Source organism: Carcharhinus amblyrhynchos, chromosome 24, assembly GCF_965287045.1.
Source record: "Carcharhinus amblyrhynchos chromosome 24, sCarAmb.v2.hapA, whole genome shotgun sequence".
Lineage (NCBI taxonomy): Eukaryota > Metazoa > Chordata > Chondrichthyes > Carcharhiniformes > Carcharhinidae > Carcharhinus > Carcharhinus amblyrhynchos.
The window spans coordinates 24,039,689-24,062,810 of NC_137347.1; the positions used below are offsets into that span (position 1 = coordinate 24,039,689).

At 42.4% G+C, this 23,122-nt stretch overlaps 1 protein-coding gene across 1 annotated transcript in view; it reads right to left on the reverse strand.

Annotated features, from left to right (window-relative positions):
• The window catches only part of runx3 (RUNX family transcription factor 3), a 65,295-nt gene that overhangs the window by 20,963 nt on the left and 21,210 nt on the right, over nucleotides 1-23,122 (reverse strand). The gene's annotated exons all lie outside the window — the stretch shown is intronic.

A 23,122-nucleotide genomic window follows, 5' to 3' on the forward strand; every position in this document is an offset into this window, starting at 1 on the left:
AGTATGTGACAAGTGTTCTCTGCCCAGTCTTTTCATTCAAAATGGTTACTCCGCCACATCCATCCTTTTGAACACGATTGTCTCTTATATGATGGAGAATCAGTTGGGCAGCATTAACAAATGACTCCACCTGCTGGTCCAGTAAAGAATTGACAAAACATATGCAATTAAGGCTTACAAAACCCATGGCCACCTGTGGGAAATAAAGGAGTGCTTCCCAAACAGCCACCCTTGTTTTGAACTGATCAACGTTTTATAACCTGGCTGGAGTTAGGCACTGAGATTACGCATTATGTCTCGAGGTCTGATGATCTCTGCTGAATATCACTGACTTCATGAAATGAAATCCATTAAATGTTGCAAATTTAATCAGCCTAATGGTAATTTAGATACTCTCCTCACAATCATTTGCTCAGTTTATTCAACTTCTAAACTGATTCAGTTCCACAAGCTCAAGGGCAGCACAGTGGCACAGTGGTTAACACTGCTGCCTTGTAGCGCCGGGGACCTGGGTTCAATTCTAGCCTTGGGGGGGGGGTCACTGTCAGCGTGGGGTCTGCATGTTCTCCCTATGTCTGCGTGGCCTTCCTCCAGGTGCTCCAGTTTCCTCCCATAGTCCAAGGATGTGCGAGTTAGATGGATTAGATGTGCTAAAATTGTCCCTTAGTGTCAGGGAACTAGCAAGTTAAATACATGGAGTTATGGGGATAGGGCCTGGGTGGGATGTTGTCAGTACAGGCTCAATGGGCCGAATGGCCTCCTTATGCACTGTAGGGATTCTATTACTAAAGCAGTCCTTGCTGTATAACTATAGCCACAATCAGTCCCCATTTCTAAGAGCTTTGTAAATAAACTGGGACTTAATAGTGGTTGGCTGATTAGTTTAGTTACCTTTCTCTTATTCATTAATGATTTGAAAATGTTGCTGACTAGGTCAATATTTGTTGCCCAATCCTAATTTCCCTTGAGAAATTCTGATGAAAGAGCAGCGCTCCGAAAGCTCGTGATTCCAAATAAACCTGTTGGACTTTATCTGGTGTTGTGAGACTTCTTACTAAGATGGAGTTGAGCTGTCTTCTTGAAGCCCTACAGTCTATGTGACATAGGTACATTCACAGTGCTGTTAGGGAGAGGGGAAGTTCCAGGTTTTGGTCCCAGCGACAGTAAAGGAATGGCGATTATTGTTCCAAGTCAGGATAAGACTTGAAGAGAACTTGCAAATGATGGTGTTCCCAAGCATCTGCTGTTCTTGTTGCTGTTTACACCAGATCTGAACAGGTACCAGAGTGTGGCTAGGGGAATTTCACAGTAACTTCATTGCAATCTTAACGTAAACCTTACTTGTGACTAATAAATAACTTTTAAAGCTTAAAAAGTTGTCATTCAAATTTATTTTTGACCCATTGTCCAATGATGCTTATTTCTGAACATATTTTAAAAGCAGACAAATAGACACGCCCGGATCAGAGTTCATCAAAGCCAGGTCTTAACCTAATGCAGCCTAGAGATGAAAGCGACAAAGATGTCTTTGAAATTTCTCATACTGTAAATGTGCCCAAAAGTTTCACAAACAGCCTTCAAGCAAAGTACTTGAAAGTTACTGTACTTTCCTGCCCATCCTACTTTGTGATGAGATTAAGCAACAGAGCCACTGAAGGAATGTGTTAATTGCCAATTAATGTGCAGAGGGATCAGTTTGGTCTTGAGATGAAATTAAGTATTTAGAACTAATCCTAACCGATGCTACTTAATAAATTGGCAATTAAAGCATAGTTTCAATTCCGATTTGGCCGAGCAAGTAATGACTTAAAATATTTTGTATCAATTTACGAAAACATTTCTTATTAGAGACAGCAAGACTGAATAAATCCAGCGTTCGTAAAGTTTATCACTAAATTTATCGCTTAAATAGATCAAAATCTACTCTTTCAATTATGGCAAAATAAAAGCAAAAAACTGCAGATGCTGGAAATCTGAAATAAACATAGAAAGTGTTGGAAAAACTCAGCAGGTCTGGCAGCATCTGTGGAGGAAGAAACAGAGGCTGGAATTCTCCCATTCCCCCAGCACGGGAACCATAATGGACGGTGGCGGGGGTGGGGGGGGGATTAGAGTTTTCAGTTGAACGTGATGACCCTTCAGAACTGAAGGAAGGTAGAAATGTGGTGGGTTTTATATCATTGAAGGCAGAAAGTCAGAAAGGAAGGTTTGGGAGAAGGTGATGTGGAGATGCCGGTGTTTGACTGGGGTGGGCACAGTAAGAAGTGTCACAACACCAGGTTAAAGTCCAACTAGTTTATTTGGAATCAACGAGCTTTTGGAGCACCGCTCCTTCATCAGGTGAGTGGAGAGGTAGGTTTCACAAACATGGCATATATAGACAAAGACACAATTGCAATATAATAGTTGGAATGTGAGTCTTTTCAAATGATCAAGTCTTTACAGGTACAGACAGTGTAAGAGGAGAGATGGATAACCACAGGTTAAAAAGATGTGAATTGTCTCAAACTAGGAGAGCTGTTACAGATAGTGATCGGACAGCAAATGTCATGGAATGAAAGGCAAGGGGAGTGGTAATGGTTGTAGTAAAGAAACAAAGCATTTGTTCAGAGCGAATGCGAATGACAGAATACTGAACACTGTATGAAAGCAAAACATGAAAACAGGATTCAGACTGGCATAGGGCAAAAAATAAACCCAATTCAAACAGCGGACAAGAGTTTTATGCTCTGAAATTGTTGAACTCAATGTTTAGTCCAAAAGGCTATAAGTGCCTCCTTAGAAGATGAGGTGCAACTTCCTCGAGTTTGCTTTGAGTTGCACTGGAACACTGCAGCAGGCTGAGGAAAGAAATGGGAGTGTGAGACCAAGGCAGTGAATTAAGACAGCAGGCAAGCAGACATTTGGGGTCATGCTGGGAGGTGTTCCGCAAAGCCATCACCCAATTTGCGTTTGGTCTCCCCAGTGTGGAGGAATCAGCTTTGTGAACAGTGAATATAGCAAAGAAGTCCAAGGAGGATCACTGCAGTTTAGAACAGAGTTGAGGAGGAACTTCTTCTCTCAAAGGGTGGTGAATCTCTGGAATTCTCTGCCCATTGAAGTGGTGGAGGCCACCTCGTTGAACATGTTTAAGTCAAGGGTAGATATATTTCTGATCGATAAGGGAATTAAGGGTTATGGGGAGCAGGCGGGTAAGTGGAACTGATCCACTTCAGATCAGCCATGATCTTATTGAATGGTGGGGCAGGCTCGAGGGGCTAGATGACCTACTCTTGCTCCTATTTCTTACGTTCTTATGTTCACCTGGAAGGAGCATTCGGGACCTGGGACAGTGAGGAAAGAGGAGGTAAAAGGGCAGGCGTTACGCCCCCTGCATAGGAAGGTGCAGTGTGAAGAGGGCGAGTTGGTGCGGGTGACAGAGAAGGGCACAGCGTTCGAAACAGAGGGAACGGTCTCTTTGGAGTGCTGACAAGGGGAGGGGAAAACATGTTTGGTGATGGCATCATGCTGGAGGTGGAGGAAATGGTTGAGGCAGCCAGCCACCCCACTCAAGGGCAATTAGGGATGGGTAACTACATTCCATGAAAGAATTTTAAAAAATATCCTTTGAATATGGAGGCTGATAGAACCCCTAGTTACTTGTGGGATATTGCTGAAACAAGATAGACACAGCATTTGCCTATGCCTGTGTTCCAGCACTTCAAAGTAATTCACTGAATCAAATGCTTTGAAACTTTTCAGCGTGACAAGATATGTTATAAATGCAAGTATTATTATTAATAATCATCTGGTTCAAAGCCGGCAGCATTCAGTTTCTTGAATAGCGTCTTTGTTTTATATTTATCCAGGTCCCAATGTGAAATCTTCGCTTTATCTTGCATCATAATTCAACATTTAAAATGTATTTAATTTTCTATCACCTCATGGCAGGTTCACCAGTGCCCAGAATAAGCAGCAAGCTCAACTCTGTCACAGTGACTGTTCGAGAAGCAATGCTTTTCGCTCATTGCAAGCATGAAGGTGATTTGAGTAGCAGATACTCAGATCCCATAGTCTTTAATAGGAATTACTGAACACAGAAACAGGTAGGAGAAAGTATAGCAATGAGCCCAATCTCCAAGTCAATCCATTAACCGCTGTGTTACAACATAGGGATGTGGGTCAGATTTGGGTTTTAATACACGTTATTCTTTTCATTTTGGAAAACTAGGCTTCAGCAGGTTCAGTGATACCTACATTTATATATCATGATGTCCAAAAATAACAAAGATAGGACTGACCAATTAAAATGTACACTGAGGTGGGCACTCCTGGATAGTCACAATTGAGGGCGCAACCTCAGAGTGAAGGGACGCTCCTTTAAACTGAGATGAGGAGGAATTTCTTCAACCTAGAGGGTGGTGAATCTATGGAAGTCATTGCACAGAGGGCTGTGGAGGCCAGGTTATTGAGTGTCTTTAAGACAGAGATAGATAGGTTCTTGATCAATAAGGGGATCAAGGATTACAGGGACAAGACAGGAGAATGGGGATGAGAGTCACATCAGCCATGTTTGAATGGTGGAGCAGACTCAATGCACCAAATGGCCTAATTCTGCTCCTATATCTTATGGCCTTATGGCCATGGCAATGTATTAGACTGAATCAAATCTACAGCCCTGACCATCAATTTCCCTCATTCCGTTTCACTGGACAACACTAATTGGATCTTCACTCAAGATGTAATCCTGGAAAATTCTACGTGGGGATACAACTAGCAAGACAAACCATTCCAATGTAAGGCACCTCCCGCGGGATTCTCAAGTGAGCAGCACTAACTCCGACTGTGTCCGCCTCTCAGTGCGGAGGTGGAATGACAGCAAAGGGTGTTAATATGTATACGAAAGGGAACTATTTCAACCTGGTAGGAATTTACTGATGCTGCTCTCGCAAGAGAACTTCAGAGTAGCTCACTTCCTGCACTTAGCGGGGAAATGATTTGTCATTATTAGAGTTCTCCATCTAATATGTAGTTGAGATTGAGATATCACCATCTGGAATTGCAGCACTCCATTTCATGTTGGCTGCATCACCAGTCAAATGCCCATGGGATGTCACCCTGCTCTCTACACTCTGTGGTTTCAGTAAGATGGCAAGACCTCTGAAAATACAGAGACCATTGCTACTTGGCCCACTATTGGTAAAAAATTTGCATTATTTTTCTTAATTGCCTGACAAGGAGCCAGTTGTGCTGCGTACCACTTGCCCTCCAGTAAGCGGAACCTCCTGCCCCACAAGAAGAAAAACATTGAGCTCGCTTTTCGTTCCCCAGTCTAAAATAGAAGACGGCTCAGTCCTCACACTTGCCAGCACTGAAGAAGAGTAACTTCACCCGAAATAGGGATGAGGTAATATTGGTAAGGCAGCAATATGCTGTTGATATTCACCAGTCAGGAAAAGTAGACAAAGGGGTTTTCTAAATCCTATTGCCAAGACGTAATTGCTACGTGAACACCCCTACACCTTTGCAATCTGGCAATTTCCACACCTCCTCACCGCTAGTGCTTTGGTTTTGTGTTTTTTTTTCAGGAGACCTTTCAGTTAAAACTCCCAGTTTAAGAAAAAAAAATTCCAAACACAGATGCCCATCTTATAATTGAACACACGCAAAAGCCACAAGATCCAGCATAAACAGCCAGAGAAATATTTAGGAGGGAACAGACTCTTCTAGCGACTAACAGAGGCAGTCACAGATAGATTATTATTCACATGTTTGAAGTTGGCTTGCTTGCGCCATTTGGAAAAGGATCCAGTCACGCCAAGTCTTTGCCTTGGCTGCACTCTGTTCTGTTTAAACACTGCAGCTACTGTCTACACCCTACAACGTTCCAAATGTCAACTTTTAAAAAAGAAACCCGCCCAAAGCCAATGTGTCTGCGCTGCGATCAGATTTTTATATAAAAAAAACCCAGCTTTAACAAATATAGGGCAAGAGAGAAAAAAAAAGAATCGTTCCAACACTACAATAATTCATATTGCTTAAGGTTATATTACACTTGTGATGAATTGGCTGCCTCTAAAAGCGTAAAGAAAATATCCATTTAAAGGGAAATAGGCTGGCTGGCATCCAGTTGGCAAAAGGATGTCAGCTGCTGAAGTCTGAGAGATTTGGACTGCCTTTAGTCAGAACAGTGGGAGAAATGTTCATTAAAGGGCTGATGTTGATTATGTGGAGGTAAAGTTTCCAGAAGTCCATGACTATACAGAAGGCAAAAGCAGTCGGAAGCATAATAGTCAGTTTTATAACACACCGATCACATTCTGTCCTGTTGAAAGTAATGGAAGTCTGTGCTGGCCAGATGAACTATTTATAAAATAGTCGTAATGCACTCCCTCTCTCTCTCTCATTCCCAGGAAAAGGGAACCCGCATCAAGCAGCTGAATTGCTAATAACAAACTCTTATGCTCTTGTAGCTACCCATTACATGCTTGCCCTTAATTCTGTCACTTACAGGGATACTCACTGAGCTGTTTAACTGCTCATAAACCACATGTTACACTTCTTACACATCTATCACATTGCAAGCACCAGGAATATGTGCTGAGCCAATGGAGCCATTTGCAAAATGTATATTCCCCTCATAATACACCAATAGCGCTCTCTTATTCCAAGCAACAAGAACATGAGAAAAACACCTGAACATTTATAATAACAGCTCTCTTGCGCTGTTACAGCACACTTGTAACACTCTCATTGCATCTAAGAGGGATGTGCAGCTAACAATTACTGTTTATATTATGCGCATTACACCCCGAGAACACATTCATTATGCACATTTTTATTGTGAATTACTTGGCCATGAATGAGCTAAACTGTTTATAATTATTTCAAGAAGTGGAATTAATATACTGAAAAGCTGAATAATTAAGGAAATGACCCATTATGCTCTTTCTCTTAATGTCAACAACAAAAGCATAGTCTGAAAAGTAAAATTATTAATAATATAGGATAGACATTTAGCAGATGGTGATGCACTTGTATCATGTTGGTGAGTACGTGGGATACAGGAAGTGCTTGATGTCTCTCTGTCAACCCAATATATCACCTAAATGAAGTGTGTTAGTATAGGAAGAAGTTCTTCTGCTTGCTATCTGATATCAAAGCTATAGAGGAAGTGAAGGTTTACCAAGCTGATTCCTGGAATGGCAGATCTGTCATTTGAGGAAAGACTAAGTCAGTTAGGATTATATTCATTGGAGCTTAGAAGAGTGAGAGGGGATCTCATAGAAATTTATTAAATTCTAACAGGATTAGACAGGGTAGATTCAGAAAGAATGTTCCCAATGGTGGGGGAGTCCAGAACTAGGGGTCATAGTTTGAGGATAAAGGCTGAGGTGAGGGGACATTTCTTTATCCAGAGAGTGGTGAATCTGTGGAATTCACTATCACAGAAAATAGTTGGAGCCAAAATGTTGTTTGATTTCAAAATAAATTAGATATAGCTCTTGGGGCTAAAGGGATCAAGGGATATGAGGGCAAGTCAGAATTAAGATACTGAATTTGATGATCAGTCATGATCAAAATGAATCACAGAGCAGGCTCGAAGGGCCGAATGGCCACCCCTGCTTCTAGTTTCCATGTAAAGGAGATTATGGGAATATAGTATGAGGTAATAGAGAATAGTCTGGATTTAGATTGTAAGGTTCCTCCTACCAACACTTCCTAAATTGTGCTCATTGGGATGGTAAGAACTGCCATCAACAACTTGTATTTATATAGCATCTTTAATACAGAAACATGTCCCACACGAGCATAATCAATCAGGATTTAATACTGAACCTCATCAGCAGATATGAGGGCAGGTGGTCAAAGCTTGTACAAAGAGGTAGCTATTAATGAGTGACTATGAGGAAGAAAGAGAGAGATAACGAGGCAAAAAGGGTGAGGGAGGAAATTCCAGAGCTTAGAGTTGTGGCAGCTAAAAGCTCAGCCACCAATGGCGGACCAATTAAAATCAGGAAGCGGCCAGAAGTAGAGAAACAGAGGGATCTCAGAGCGCTGTTCAGCTGGAGGCGGTTACAGAGGTAGAGGAACCGTGGAGAGCTTTGAAAATGACAACGAGGATTTGAAAATGGAAGTGTTGTTTAGCCACAGCAGTAATTTTACCACTGCGTGTTTGAAGTGGGTATCTGCAAACTCAAGTATCATTAGGCCAAATGGGGGAGTGAAAGAACACACCTTCTTTAAGTGGACCTTGGAAACAAAGGCAGATTTTGTTTTAAAGCAAAACATTTCCAGTTGCTCCCAGTATCACTATCACCTTAGTAATCACTTCAGCCTCTAGGAGATCTAATGACACTTCCAACACATGTGGCACAGGTTAGTGTTTGGTAAGATCAGTAAGATCATTTGAAGAAACTTAAATACCACCAAAATATTCAAATTTATTTATCTTTGAAATCTACACAGGTAAGACATTGGATATGAGATGCAAGAGCGGGGTCAGACTGAAAGGAGGGAATCAAAGATAAAACAATAGCGAGGAGAAAGATTAGGAGGATGAAGTGGTCTAGCATGGAAAGCAACATGACATTGTGCAGAAGTTCTCTCTGAATTAAATTGTGAAGTTCTTCATGTCTCTATAGCAAGAAATCTTTGATAAACATTATCAAGTGGTTGTACAAATAGATAGTCAGTTACATAAAACTTGCACAAGCACTCAATTCAAGGACAATTAGGGATAGGCAATAAATGCTGGCCCAGCCAGCAATGCCCACCATGGAATCCCTACAATGCCAAAAGAGGCCATCCGGCCCATCGAGTTCACACTGACTCTCCGAAACAGTATCTTACCAGGGCCCTCCCCGCCACCCTATGCCCGTAAAGCTGCGCATTTACCATGGTTAATACACCAAATGTGTACATCTTTGGATATTAAGGGACAATTTAGCATGGCTAATCCACCTAATCTGGTGGAGTGTGGGAGGAAACCAGAGCTTCCAGAGGAAACCTACACAGACATGGGGAGAATGTGCAAACTCCAACGCAAGCAGTCACCAAAGACTAGAATCAAACCCAGGTCCCTGGCTCCATGAGGCAGCAGTGCTAGCCAGTATGTCACCAAGCCACCACATCCCACGGATGAATAGGAAAAAAGGCATGCACCCAAAAAGATACTAACGTTAAGTCTTGTTTATGATTTTCCTCATTTTTAACACGAGCAACAGGAGGAGGTACATTGTATTATTATCTCTCTCCCGATGCATGAATGGGTAGTATATGTTGGAATAACACTCCAAGATATCCATTCCTTTTGTCTAAATTCATTCAGTTGCAATAGTTGAGCAGGCATCTTAGCTCTTCCTCTTGGGGTAACTGATACTTTCAATTCTTTTACATGTCACAGAGTCTGGCTGCCCACTTATCTTTCATATTCTCAAATGTGCAACAGCCAACCCCCCCTCCCCGCTCCACCTCCCCACTGACTTCCCCATTTCAGACAAGCCCCGATTGATCTATGGTGAAGCAGATTTTTTGGAAAATATCCAGGGAACTCATTTGTGGCAGTTTTCTTTGTTATGAAAATAGTTACTGGATTAATAGTAAATGATTTTGAGATTTTAAGAATGCTGAAGGTTACAGATGAAAATGTTGTATTGAAAGGAATACAGGTAGGTGGATTTTACTGCATTTTACAGACACTCAAGTGTGAGCTCTCTTTATCGGCCTTTTCATCCATAATGATTCCTTATCAGTTCAATAGCTAGTTCAGTTCAAGATACTTTTATTGCTGTTCCTGCATCCCCTTATCCCTCCCTGGGTTGATATTGTTTCCATGTATTTTCCTTTCCTCCTTCCTTTGTCACTGACACGTTTCACCCTCAGCCAACCATTCCATGGAACCTGGGGGCATTAACTTCTTGTTGCAATAGGTACGTGATGTGATGCCTGACAACTTTCCCAAATGGCCTTATTCCCCTACAGGTTAGGTGGATTAGCCATGCTAAATTGCCCCTTAATATCCAAAGATGTACAGCTTTGGTGTATTAACCATGGTAAATGCGCAGTGTTACGAGCATAGGGTGGAGGGGAGGGCCAGTGTACAATACTGTTTCAGAGAGTCAGTGTGAACTCGATGGGCCAGATGGCCTCTTTTCACATTGTAGGGATTGCGTGGTAGGCTTTGCTGGCTGGGCCAGCATTTATTGCCTATTCCTAATTGTCCTTGAATTGAGTGCTTGTGCAAGTTTTATATAACTATCTATTTGTACAATCACTTTGAACCCAAAGAATGGACCTTAGCAGGATATTTGACTGTGCAGGCGTCACCCCCAACCTAACCTTGTCCTCATCCAACATTCACACATGCTTTTCCGGAAGGGTAGAATGAATAGTCATCAAAAGCATCTTGATTTCCTCTTTTCAAACCAACCAGTTCTATAGGCACTTATATCATCATTATCAACAATCTAGCTGAGATCAGCCAACGCAGCAGACAGCAGGGATTTTTTTTTATTAATATGGCTTAAATCCTCACTGGTAAACTGACTTAGCCATTAGAGTCCTTATATGTTTTAATGATAATAAGAACATAAGAACTAAGAGCAGGAGTGGGCCACTTGGTCTTTCGAGCTCTCTCTGCCATTCAATAATATCATGGCTGATCTTTTTGTGGACTCAGCTCCATTTATCTGCCCGCTCAACATAACCCTTAATTCCTTTACTGTTCAAAAATCTATCTATCCTTGCCTTAAAAACATTCAACAAGGTAGCCTCAACTGCTTCACTTGGCAGAGAATTCACAACTCTTTGGGTGAAGAGGTTCCTCTTCAACTCAGTCCTAAATCTGCTCCCCCTTATCTTGAGGCTCTGCCCCCTAGTTCTGGTTTTGCCCGCGAGTGGAAACATGGAAATGTTTGGGGGGCAATTTCTAACAGGGCATCCTTCACGAAGACATGTGTTGAAATTACTTTTAGTAGATTATAGAAATATAATACATTGATCCACACGGATACTTATGTTAGAAAATGTACTGAACCATTAGCTTGGAAACTTTTAGAATGCGCCATCTCGTAATCTGCCCTGTTAGCTAGAATTCTACCCCCCCACATCCTTCCAAAGAATATTATGCGCAACTTGCTGGAAGTGTCAGTTGATAATCGTGCGACAAGGACAACAGGGATCTGTGATCTTAGGTAAATGAAAGAACCTACAGAAATCTTTAACCAATCTTATCTAAGGATTGAGAAAGAAACAGAGGAATGCCAGAGAAGGAAATTGAGCTAATTAAAGGCAAAGTGAGGTGCTGAAAGTGAAATAAAGAGAGTGAAAGGGAGATTGGATTAAGAAAGAGTAGGGGAAAAAAAGAGAAAAGTAAGAACAATATTAAAACATTCAAAATGTTAACAATTTCCAAACAACAATTTACTACCTGCAGGAATGAGACTCTCCAGTTTTAATTCCTCCCTGTCTGGGCTGGCAACTTTGAATGATATTGCAGGAACATCAACTCATTTGAAAGAGTGTTTACTCAGTTAAGTACGAGCCCTACATTTCTTCAATGAGTTTACTGGACAATTAAGAGACAAATGCAGCAATTTCTTGAAAATGTTGGTGAAACTGAGGGTGAGCTGTGAGTTCTATGCGGTAATAATGGAGTGGTGGAGAGCATCCAGCAGTTTGTGGTGATTTGCAAAGCACTGGCCATCTCTTCCTTACCACAAATTGCCGGACAATTTGCACAAAAAATATAGCAAGCAAATTATACACACCCTGATTCTGGCAATTTTGGCCCGTTAATAATGGTACAAATTCATCCAGTGATTTATAATCTATGAGGTGCTTAGGAAACAGAAATATACTGTAAAACACATAGTGCTTACTGGCTGCATTCTAATATTGCCAGCTCAATCAGCAATCAATCGTAATGTGACCTAATTGGCAATGTACAGTTGCTGACGCCAAATAATTTCAAGATCAAATGAAAAAGATGCCCTTTCATTGGGATGTACCTGAATATAAGTCCAGAATATCATTTAAGTTTTCCTGTTGCCTTTAATGTTTTTGGTTAAGCACTTGTTGAAACGCAGCAATGAAAAGAACAGCATACAAGATCAAATCCACTCTGCAAGAGTGCACCTCATACTGACTAATTACAGATCACCACTGTGATGGGTCAGGAAGGAACTCACTGGACAGGGACCCCACTCTCTATTTTATTGACTAAAGTCTGACCAGTTTCCCACCTAACTTCTCTCTCTACTTCCCCTCCTCAAGCTGTGAGTACACACTCCTCTCGCTCGGTCCGCTTCACTGTTGAATCAGATGCATGGCAAAGAATCTTTTGGCCTGGTGTTAGGATGCCTCCCACAGTCTTTCCTTTTCCTGACAATCTTTAGACTTTGAATGGTCAAGTTTGGCTTCAGTTACTCACGAGTCCATGCCTTAACTCAGCTTCTACCTTTTGCAACCCATGCATAGGGCAAAAGGGATCAAGGGACGCGGGGGGAAGGCGGGATCAGGATATTAAATTGGATGATCAGCCATGATCAGAATGAATGGTGCAGCAGACTGGAAAGACCAAATAGCCTAATCTTGCTTCTATTTTCTATGTTTCCGTGCACTGTGGACCATGGCATTTTCTGCTAGGAAAATGCCACACCAGGACTGTCAATAAAAATAATTCTGAGTCCAGAAGGAAGTAGTGGGAGTGAAAGGCAGCAGTAATGAGTCTTTAAAGAAAGGAAACAGCAGGGGAGAAATGAAAATGTGGAAGCATTGATTGCACATCCCATAACTTACTTGCCTCAGGGAACTACCAGGGTATCTATGAGTTGATTTTCTGCCAGTTCTTGTGAACCTGAATGTTTGTTCGTTCCTAAGTAATGAAGGCTCTTCATGATCAGCAACTAGACATGATTATTGGATCCCCCATGATACAAATCCCTTCTGTTTGGACTCAGGACAATAAATACATACATGAATAAACAATGCCAGTGCAGATGAAGTTGACCAAGAACACACCTGTAATGTAAATTTCCAGTTAAAAGTCTTCCTCCTGCTGTTTTTCAGTGAGCAGAGTTAGCCAGCATACATTAAATGAAGCTTCTCTTTCACCTAGGATATGGCTTGTATCCAATAGATGTGCCATGGCCAACTACCTTGGCTGGTAAACAGTGCAGGTTTATATGTGGAGGTGACAAAGCATGACCGGACTGGGAGAAGTTATGTTAATTTGAACCCCAACATATTGCAGCAGATGGAATTCCACAAAGTCTAGAGCACAGAAACAGGCCATTTGGCCTAATATCTATACTAGTATTTATGCTCCAGAAAAGCCTCCTCTCACTGCGCCTCACCTCTTAGCAATGTACCCTTTCTGTCCCTCATGTTTATGCAGCTTTTTTTTCAAATGTATCTATGCTGTTTGCCTCAGTCTACATGGTTGCAAGTTCCACATTTTTGCCACTTTCTGAATAAAGGTGTTTTGACTGAATTTCTTATTGAATTTATTACTGACGTTATTTATGGCTCCTAGTTTTGGATTCCCACAGAGGTGGAGAAATCCTCATCGCATCTTAAATCTTGAAACAGTCATGCATATTGAAAGGTTGTTTTCTTGGACCTAGGCAGAGATTGTCAAACTTAGTTTCTTCCCATTGTATCCAGCCATTCTTTCCTCCCTCCTCCAACTGGAACAGACAAACGTGGCTCCCCAACCTTCGGAATTGAAATTCTATCACCAGATTTGCATCTGAGGACCTGTCTCATCGAATTTCAGCCAAGCTATTTGATGGAGCTTAATGTCAGTAATGAAACCACATAAACAGCATTGTTCAGAGTTGCGTTTTCATTGCACATCGAAGTTGGCCACAGTTCTAGATGACTGTGATCCAACCTGTCCTAGTACAAAGATCCATCGACATCCTCACATGCAACAGAGCAAAGTAGTCTCTAGTAACATTGAGAGTCTTTTGGATGCACCTTCAAACTTTATCACTTAAAGTATCTGCAATACTTAGTTATATTGGCCAATAAAGCAGTTTCCCTAATCTACTATGTATTTGAAAGGTTTGGTTACCTTGACCACTTCACCCTGTGCAAACACTATTAACTGGAAAAGCAAACTGGTGCAGCCACCAAAATAATAATTTCTAATCTTGTTGTTACTGTTTATATAGATACATATCAATTAACAACTATATTCAGTTTGATTATACCCAGTGCTTAGTCATTTGCACAATTACATGTCCTGTAAAAAGTCTGGTACGGTCAAACCTGGGACACATGAACACAATATAATACTTAAGCCTCGATCCTGAAACTGTCTTCTATTGTCTTTCACCTTGCTGAATGGTTATGTTGTATCTTTGATTGAGGTAATGACTCTCTTGGTTGAAGAAGGCGGTCTGGAACTGAATAGTTTCTGAAGTGAGAGTAAAGGGTGGAAAAGGGAAAAGAAATCACATTTTACTAACATTTCCTACAATCTCCGGCTGTACAAATGTATGTCTGGGCTTTCCTGCCTGGCATGTAAGTGCTGAAAAGTATCACCATCCAACACTGTAGCATCAGGTTTAGCCATGCTTTCAGATAAATGGCAGGGATTGACGTACCCCCTTTGGGAATATAGGCACAAAAATAGGTTACCCACCCCTCAAACCTGTCCTGTTACTCAATTAAGTTATGGCTAGCCAATCTGGACTTTAACTTTCTGGGTGCCAATGGCATTCATACATTGAAATAAAATTGAAAATAAGGGAACTGGGTGACAAAGCAGAGGGGTGGACAATGCTTTTACATTGCTGGATCATGGGTTCAAATTAAAACCTGACACGTGGGAGGGATAGTCTCTCCAGTTTGTGTTTTTTTGAATTCTTTCACATGATGTGGGCATTGTGGGTTCATCATTTGTTGCTCATCCCAATTTGCCCTTGAGAAGGTGGTGGTCAGCTGGTTTCTTGAGCTGCTGCAATCCATGTGATGTAGGTACACCCCTGGTGCTGTTTGTGAGGGAGTTCCTGAATTTTGACCCAGTGACAGAGAGGGAATAGCGATATCTTTTCAAGTCGGGATGGTGAGTGACTTAGAAGGGAAGCTGAAGGTGGTAGTGTTTCTCTGTACCTGCTGTCCTTGTTTTTCTACGTGATGGAGTCTTTGGTTTGAAAAATGCTATCAAAGGAACCTTGGTGACTTGCTTGTAGTTGGTACACACTATTGTTACTGTGTATCGGTGGTGGAGGATGTGAATGTTGAAGGTGATGTATGGACCGCCAGTCAAACGGGCTGCTTCGTCCTAAATGGTGTCGAACTTCTTGGGGATTTTTAGAGCTGCACTCATCCAGACAAGTGGAGAGTATTCCATTACACTCCTGAATTATGCCTTGTAGATGGTGGGCAGGCTTTGGGGAATCAGGAGTTGTTACTTACCACAGGATTCATAGCCTCTGATCTGCCTGTGTAGCCACAGTATTTATTTGGCTAGTTCAGTTTCTAGAACATGGTAACCTCAGGATGTTGATAATGCAATTCAGCGATAATAATACCACTGAATATCAACAGTTGGATTTTTTTTGGAGATTGTGATTGCCCAGCACTTTTGAAATGCAAATGTTGCTTGAACCTTATCAGGCCAAGTCTTAAGGTTGTTCAGGTCTTGCTGTATAAGGGCACAGACTACTTCAGTGTCTGAGGAGAGGTGAATTGTACTGAACGTTGCATTGAGGTAAGATGAGAGTGACTGCCCTTGATATCAGGGCAGCATTTGATTAAGTATAGCATCAAGAACCCCTGGCAAAACTGGAGTCAATGGGGTTCAAGAGGAAAACTCTCCACTGGTCAGAGTCATACCTAATGCAAAAGAAGATGGCTGGGCCTGGAACATTGCCCTAAGGAACTCCCGTGGCAATGTCCTGGGACTGAGATGATTGCCCTCCAACAACTACAACCACCTTCCTTTGTGTGACCAGTGGATGTCAAGGGCAGTCACTCTCACCTCATTTCTGCAGTCCAGCTCTTTTGTCCATGCCTGGACCAAGGCTGTAAAGGGGTCAGGAGCTGAGTGGCCACGATGGGAACCAAAGCAAGGATGGGATTTTCCAGCCTGACCTACCGCTGGGATTGTCCAGTTCCATTGAAAAGCGATGGACTTTTGGCTATCTCGCTGCACTCCCCACAATGAGCTCCGCTATGGCAGAGCCAAAATATCCTGGCCTGAGCATCGGCAAGCAAGATCTTGCTGTGTAAGTGCTGCGTATTATAACGCCATTGAAAACACCTTCCAATCACTTTGCTGATGATCGAGAGAAGGGCGATGTGACGGTTATTGGCCAGGTTGGATACTTCCTGACTTTTGTGGGCAAGACGTTCCTGGGCAAATTTCCACATTGCTGGGTAGATGCTTGTGCTGTAGTTGTACTGGAACAACTTGGTTAGGTTAGTTTGGAGCATGAATCTTCAGCACTTTTGCCGGAATGTTGTCAGGGGCTCTTAGACCTTGCAGTATCCTGTGTGTATGTGTGTGTGAGACCTACATATAAAATAAGTTCAGGCAATCTCAGTCAAATTGTGTTGTGTGCATTGGTCCTCAGTACTAATTCATCAGGTATGTCTGACTCAAACAGCAATAAAAATGGTTATTGTGTGAAATGGAGAAAGTGCAGTACTACTGCAGTAGAGGGTGCTCTTCTGGGATTACAGCAAAGCAGAGGGAACTTTTTATCAGTGCTTCAGCTGACACAGGCTGCCTGAAATGAAGAGATTTCTATTGCACATCATAAATTCCCTTTGCCTTGCTGTAGGCAACAAAGAAATAAAAATGATTTAAAATGCCCACAGCATCACTGATTCAATGAAGGTTGATTCTGTACTACTTGTCTTCACACATGAAGCGCTGTACGTTTTCAAGGCGTCTGGGAGCTAAAGGGTTAACGTTGAAGCACCTTTTCTCACCAGTATTAAGGAAGGCAGCAAATGTGTTAAACTGTGAGGCCCTATTAACAAAGCCAATCAGGACTGTAAGGAGAGAGTTAATCAACTATTTCTAATTAAAGAAATGCTTCTCTTCATTGTGCAATGGACGAGCTGCACATTCACAAGAAGTACAGCAGTTTATAAGCAGCCAGCGACCTCCAAGTTTGTCCTCCATCCGTTCAGATATTGGCCAAATGACGGGTGCACTGCTCAACATGCTTCCAGCTGTAAATCGAGCTTGACTAGATGCCTGCAGTCTAGACATTATTTATGTGTGTCAGCTTCCCCTGTAATGAAGACTCCCCAGGTTGACTAGCTACCCTGGTATTTGCATTAAAATAAAGTGGCACAATAAAACTGGTTCCTCATGTCTGTGATTTGTTTACTTTGTCGACTTGCTAGCACAGGAGCTAGCAGTGCAAATAAAAGCATGCACTGACTGGTGGCTGCAAAGCTTGGATGTATTCAGCATTAAAGAGGAGTGTCAGGACTGAAACAGCAACCTGAACTCAAAGACATTGACGGGGGAGAGAGAGAGTGATTTGAATTAAAGGGGAGTGTCAGAATTAAACCCAGCTACTGAAATGAAGGTGAGGGCATGTTGACTCGCATCTTAAAAGTCGTCTGCTTCATGTTAAAGGATTTGAGGTTGATGCTTGGGATGATGATAAATTGTCTGAACTTAATTAAAATTTCACAGAAATTCTATGCTCCTCGATTTTCCTTTCTTGTCCCCGTTCCCTTATATTATTGCAGTGGAGATGGGGCCAATGTATCATAATATTGCCATTTAAGGCCTGCGCCTTGGATCACTCTGCTGAATAGTTGGGTAGTGATTCCTGTTACTCGTATCTCAGCTCAAGTCTCAAAGCTTCTTTCCCTAAAGACTGAGTGGGGACACTGGGATGGCAAGACATTGCCCTGACATAGTTACTAACAGAAGGTTTGAGATCAACATGACAGAGATCCATTTCCTGCATGTTCCCTCATGAACAGCACGTGCATTTCTCAGTATGGTGGCAGTCAGTAATCCTTTTGCGACATTCTCCGCCTGAGAGCTATGTGCCCTGCAAAGTGGCTTTCAATGAGCATTGCGCCAGCCTTGATCTCTTGATATGAAAGCTCTGTGAATGGGATAGGTGGCTTTTACAAGCATCCACTGTAACCCTGGATAAAACTTGTCTGCCCTACTCTCAATAAGCCCAGTGCCTGGCCCGTGCGACTTTCTGCCTCTGAAGGTTGTGCAATTATGTAGGTGGCTTGTGCTTTATGAGCTGCGTGTGTTCTGGCTCAATCAGTACAGAAAGTCTGTGCCAGTCAGATAAAGTAAATGGAGTGAGAATGTAACAAGTTATACAACAATGGAGAAAATGTTTAAAATATTATGTTAAGTGGTGGCCCAGTGGTATTATCGCTTGACCATTAATCCAGAAAGTCAGCTAATGTTCTGGGGACCTGGGTTTGAATCCCACTACGGCAGATGTTGGAATTTGAATTCAATAAAAGAAACTATCTGGAATTAAGAACCTACTGGTGACCATGAAACCATTATTGATTGTCAGAAAAACCCATCTGGTGCACACATGTCCTTTAGGAAAGGAAATCGGCCGTCCTTACCTAGGGTGGTCCACATGTGACTCTAGAGCCACACAAAATGGTTGACTCTCAATTGCCCTCTGAAATGGCCAAGCAAGCTCACCACCACCTTCTCAAGGGCAACTTGGGATGGGCAATAAATGTTGGTCCAGCCAGCAATGCCCATGTCCCACGCACGAATAAAACAATTATCTGTTTGAGTTAGCTGTCAGATCGGGTTATTCACTGGAAAACCGCTGGGCCCTCTCAGATCGCTGGGTATCTCTTTCAAATCCGGGGTGGGATTTTCAAGCCCCACCCACCGCTGGGATTATCCAGACCCTCCGACAGTCAATGGACTTTTGTCTGGGCCGGCAAATCTCCCATGATGGATCCAGCCTTGGTGAAGTCGAAAAATCTCGGCCCCAGTCAAACCATCTTTGCAAAAATATATCTGAATGTTGTGTTTTAATATAAAAGTAGCTTGAGAGGAAGTGGACGATTCCATGTAGATTTATTCCTTGGCATTTTCCTTCAAGGGGGCACAAGGTTTGCGAATAAAACCTGCCTCCTTAGTCCACCGTTTGAAGCATTTTCTTCAGCCAGGATGGTGAGTGAGAGAATGTTTCAGCAAAACAACTCCCATTGACTGACATCATCTGTTTTGCTGAGAAAAACAAGCTTTACTAGCATGACTGTGGAGGCTCTGGCCTCCAGGCATATCTTTCAACTTTACCAGTAAAAGCTGATTTCATATGAAGAATCTGGGTTGCTGCCTGAATAATTTGATCAGTCCGGCTTCTTTTAGTTGCTTGATGTTTGACATTGAACTACTCTGCACCAAGGAAGTGAGTGAAATGTGAAAAAAGAATTGAATGGCCAGAATCTTCTGTTCTGAAATCTAAGTTCGGTGGCGGGTGCAGGAGAGGCAGTGGGCAGTGATTTCCGTTGGAGGGGAGGGGAGGAGGGAATGGGGATGAATGGCCGACCACCTACTATCTTGTGCTTTTCAGCTCATTAAATATGTATCCACAAGGCATTCACCGATTCTTGGGGCAAGGGATGGGGGGGCAGGCCAAAGGTTATAGAATCACATAATACTACAGTGCAGAAGAGACCCTTCGGCCCATCACGTCTGCACCGATGCGTGAAAGGCTCTGACCTGCCCACTTAATCCCACTTGCCAACAGAATCGGGTCGCCTTACTTGCCGTTGGACCAATGAGCTGCACAGGCTTGGAGGGCCGAAGGGCCTGTTTCCTGTGCTGTACTGTTCTTTGTTTGTTCTTTGTTTGTTGCCCATGGGGTTGAGGGTTTCCGTGCCATATTTAAAGGGACCTGAATAAACTGCACTGCCCCTGCCACCTTTGTCTGGCCACTGGCCACCCTTCCCCCTAAACCCTTCCTAGGTCACCCTGCACTCGACTGGCACTGCCACTATCCAACAGTGTAGCGGCAGCTCGCTATTGATCATGGAAGAAGTCAAGCTTGTCGGATGCACCCAGTTAATTGCAGTCGTAAAAATGAACACAAATTTCTTGATGGTGGGGAATTTAGTTTGAAATGAGATCTTAAATCTGGTGTGATATGCTAATCCCTAATCAAAGGGCTTGCTGGCATTGGCTGTTGGGAATTCAACCTGCCTCGGACTCATCTTTAATGTCCTGAAAATATAATTGTTAAAGTCTTTTCCTCCATCATGAAAATGATTTTTGGCCAAATTAAGTTACTGGGCCCACCAAATTTCCTAGTGATGGCAGAACCAAAAGATTCCACTCCATGGATGTTTTGATCAGCCCAATTAGCTTGGTTTTGAGCTTGAAGAGTATGAGTTCAAGTTCCGCTCCAGGAATTGAGGACATGTTCTGGACAACAGAAGGAGCGATACAATGTCGGAAATGGGATGTTACCAGACCCTATTTGCCTGCTGAAATGTACATAGTCGATCTCATGACACTATTTGAAGAACAGGCAGTTCTCCTGGAGTGCCGGCCAACATTCCTTCCTCACCCAACACCACCTGAACAGATTAACTATTCATTCATTTGCCACTTTGCTAAGTGCAGACTGGCCACCAAGTCTGTCTACACAACAATGCTATATTCAGGTAGGGGCCGAGGGGGTGGGGTGGTGTGACGAAATTTACTGGTTCCAAAACACTTTGCCACTTCCTAAGAATATGATGATGTGCTAAGTAAAAGTATTTTTTTCTTCAAATCAGAATTGGGTACCATTATGATGGCAAAGCAACCATTACACTGGGAGAAATATCCATTTAAAGGATAAGCCCCATAACATTTGCAGGACCACCTGCACCACATGTCAATGTCCTCAGTGTAGGATTGTACCTAACACACTGATATATCATTTCACATTTCGCTGCAAGTAACTATTGTTAAAACTCTGAACCGTGGGTGGTCACCATCTACAATCTGGAACCTAGGATAAATTGATACCAGCACGTATTCTGTTTAGGTTTTAACAAATTCTTGACTATGTATCTTTTCAATTTTACAATCTGATGGGGAGTTTATGACTGGTGCCAATAAATAAAAGCTCTTTATTTAGTTTTAATAAAGATGCAGTGGGTTGGGTACCAGAGACATTGGAAGGCTTTGCTATGTGCTAATGTGAAATATTAGAATAGTGCAGAGAACTGTTGTTGCGACTCTGCTGTTGAGCAGTAGATGGGTGGGTGACATTGCACCAGGTGCAACTGAGATCTCACCACATTGCAATGTAGATACGCCAGATTATTTGAGATTTTCGATGCATTCACAGCCCAGTCGTGACACTGTAAAGAAGCAGTTTGGCTTTTGCACTGAACAAAGAACAACAAAAAGTACTGCACAGGAACAGGCCCTTTGGCCCTCCAAGCCTGCACCGATCATGATGCCTGCCTAGATTAAAACCGTATGCACTTAATGGAGTCTGTATCCTTCCATTCCCATCCTATTCATGTATTTGTCTAGCTGCCCCTTAAATGCCGTTATCGTACCTGCTCCCACCTCCTCCCCGGGCAGCGCATTCCAGACATTCACCACGCATTGTGCAAAAACCTTGCTTTGCACTTCCCCTCTAAATTTTTCCCCATGCACCTTAAACCTATGTCCCCTAGTACTTGTCTTTTCTACCCTAGGAAAGAGCATCTGACTATCCACTCTATCCATGCCTCTCATAATCTTGTAAACCTCCTTTGTTCCAGTGAGAACAAATCGAGTTTCTCCAATCTTTCCTCATAGCTAATATCTCCAGAACAGGCAACATCCTGGTAAACCTCTTCTGTATCCTCTCCAAAGCCTCCACATCCTTTTGGTAGTGTGGTGACCAGGATTGTACCCAATATTCTAAATGGTGCTGCAGCTTGATCTGGAGGTGTGGAAACAAGGTGAGTTAGACTTCTGGAGGAGTCACTTCGAGCTTTACCATGTGATCTACACTTTGTGCGTTATGTGGGACACTCAGCATGTGAAGCATTTGGAAGTTATTAGGCACAGCTTTGGTGCTGCCTTTTGTTAAAGAAATATCTATCACACTATTGTAGGCAACGTAGACCAAAGGGAACTTCATTTGGTATCTGCCATTAACAAAACCCCTTAGCAGAAACCATGGAATGGAAGACTAGAGTCTACTAATATTACTTTGCTAAAAACAATGAAGGTTTGTGGTAAACCGCATCATGAAATTCAACATTTTGCACGCAAAATTAAAATGATTCACATGAAAATGTTATAAGTATGCTACATGATGCACGTACTAAGGTAAAACATGGGTGGCACAGTGGTTAGCACTGCTGCTTCACAGTGGCTATGACCTGGGTTCAATTCCCAGCTTGGGTCACTGTCCGTGCACAGCTTGCACCTTTCCCCCATAGCTGCGAGGGTTTCCTCCAGGTGCTCCGGTTTCCTCCCAGAGTCTGGTTAGGTGCATTGACCCAAACTGGTGCCAGAGTGTGGCAACTAGGGGAATTTCACAGTAACTTCATTGCAGTGTTACTGTGAGCCTTATTTATGACTAATAAATACAATTTAACTTTATAAAGTATCTCATTTATCTAAGCCAATATTTCAGTTAAACTAGTGGTGCTTATGCATCACATGTTTAGTTTATTTGCCTTAACCTGTGAATTAAGTATTGTGCATTGTAAATGAGTGAAATCTGTTATTGCCCACATCTGAAGCTGATAGCATTTAACTGAGGGTGGAGTTTGCCTGGTCAAGTAAGGAGCCCTCAAAGCTTCAATCATGCTTCCAGTCTTGCCTCCATCCACGATCAAATATCAACGTAGTTCTTTGAACTGCGAGTAAGTACAGGCTAAAGAAATTGGATCAGATGAGAACAGGTTCTCCAGCTTTTGAGTTTTTCAAAGTTCAAAACAGACAGATAAAAAATCTGGAGGAATAAGATAAATGCAATCAAATATGGTGGTGCATTTAATCCTACAATCACAGATTTCCCTACGTGTTGCTTGTGGGGAGGGTAACTGGGGGCTTTGAATGTGGTTGTGACGTTTAAAGTGGTCTGCCTCATTTAAGGCCACTGTTCAAACAAGATAGCTAAATAGACAAAGCCAGCTAGATGGAGCTGTTGGTAAACTC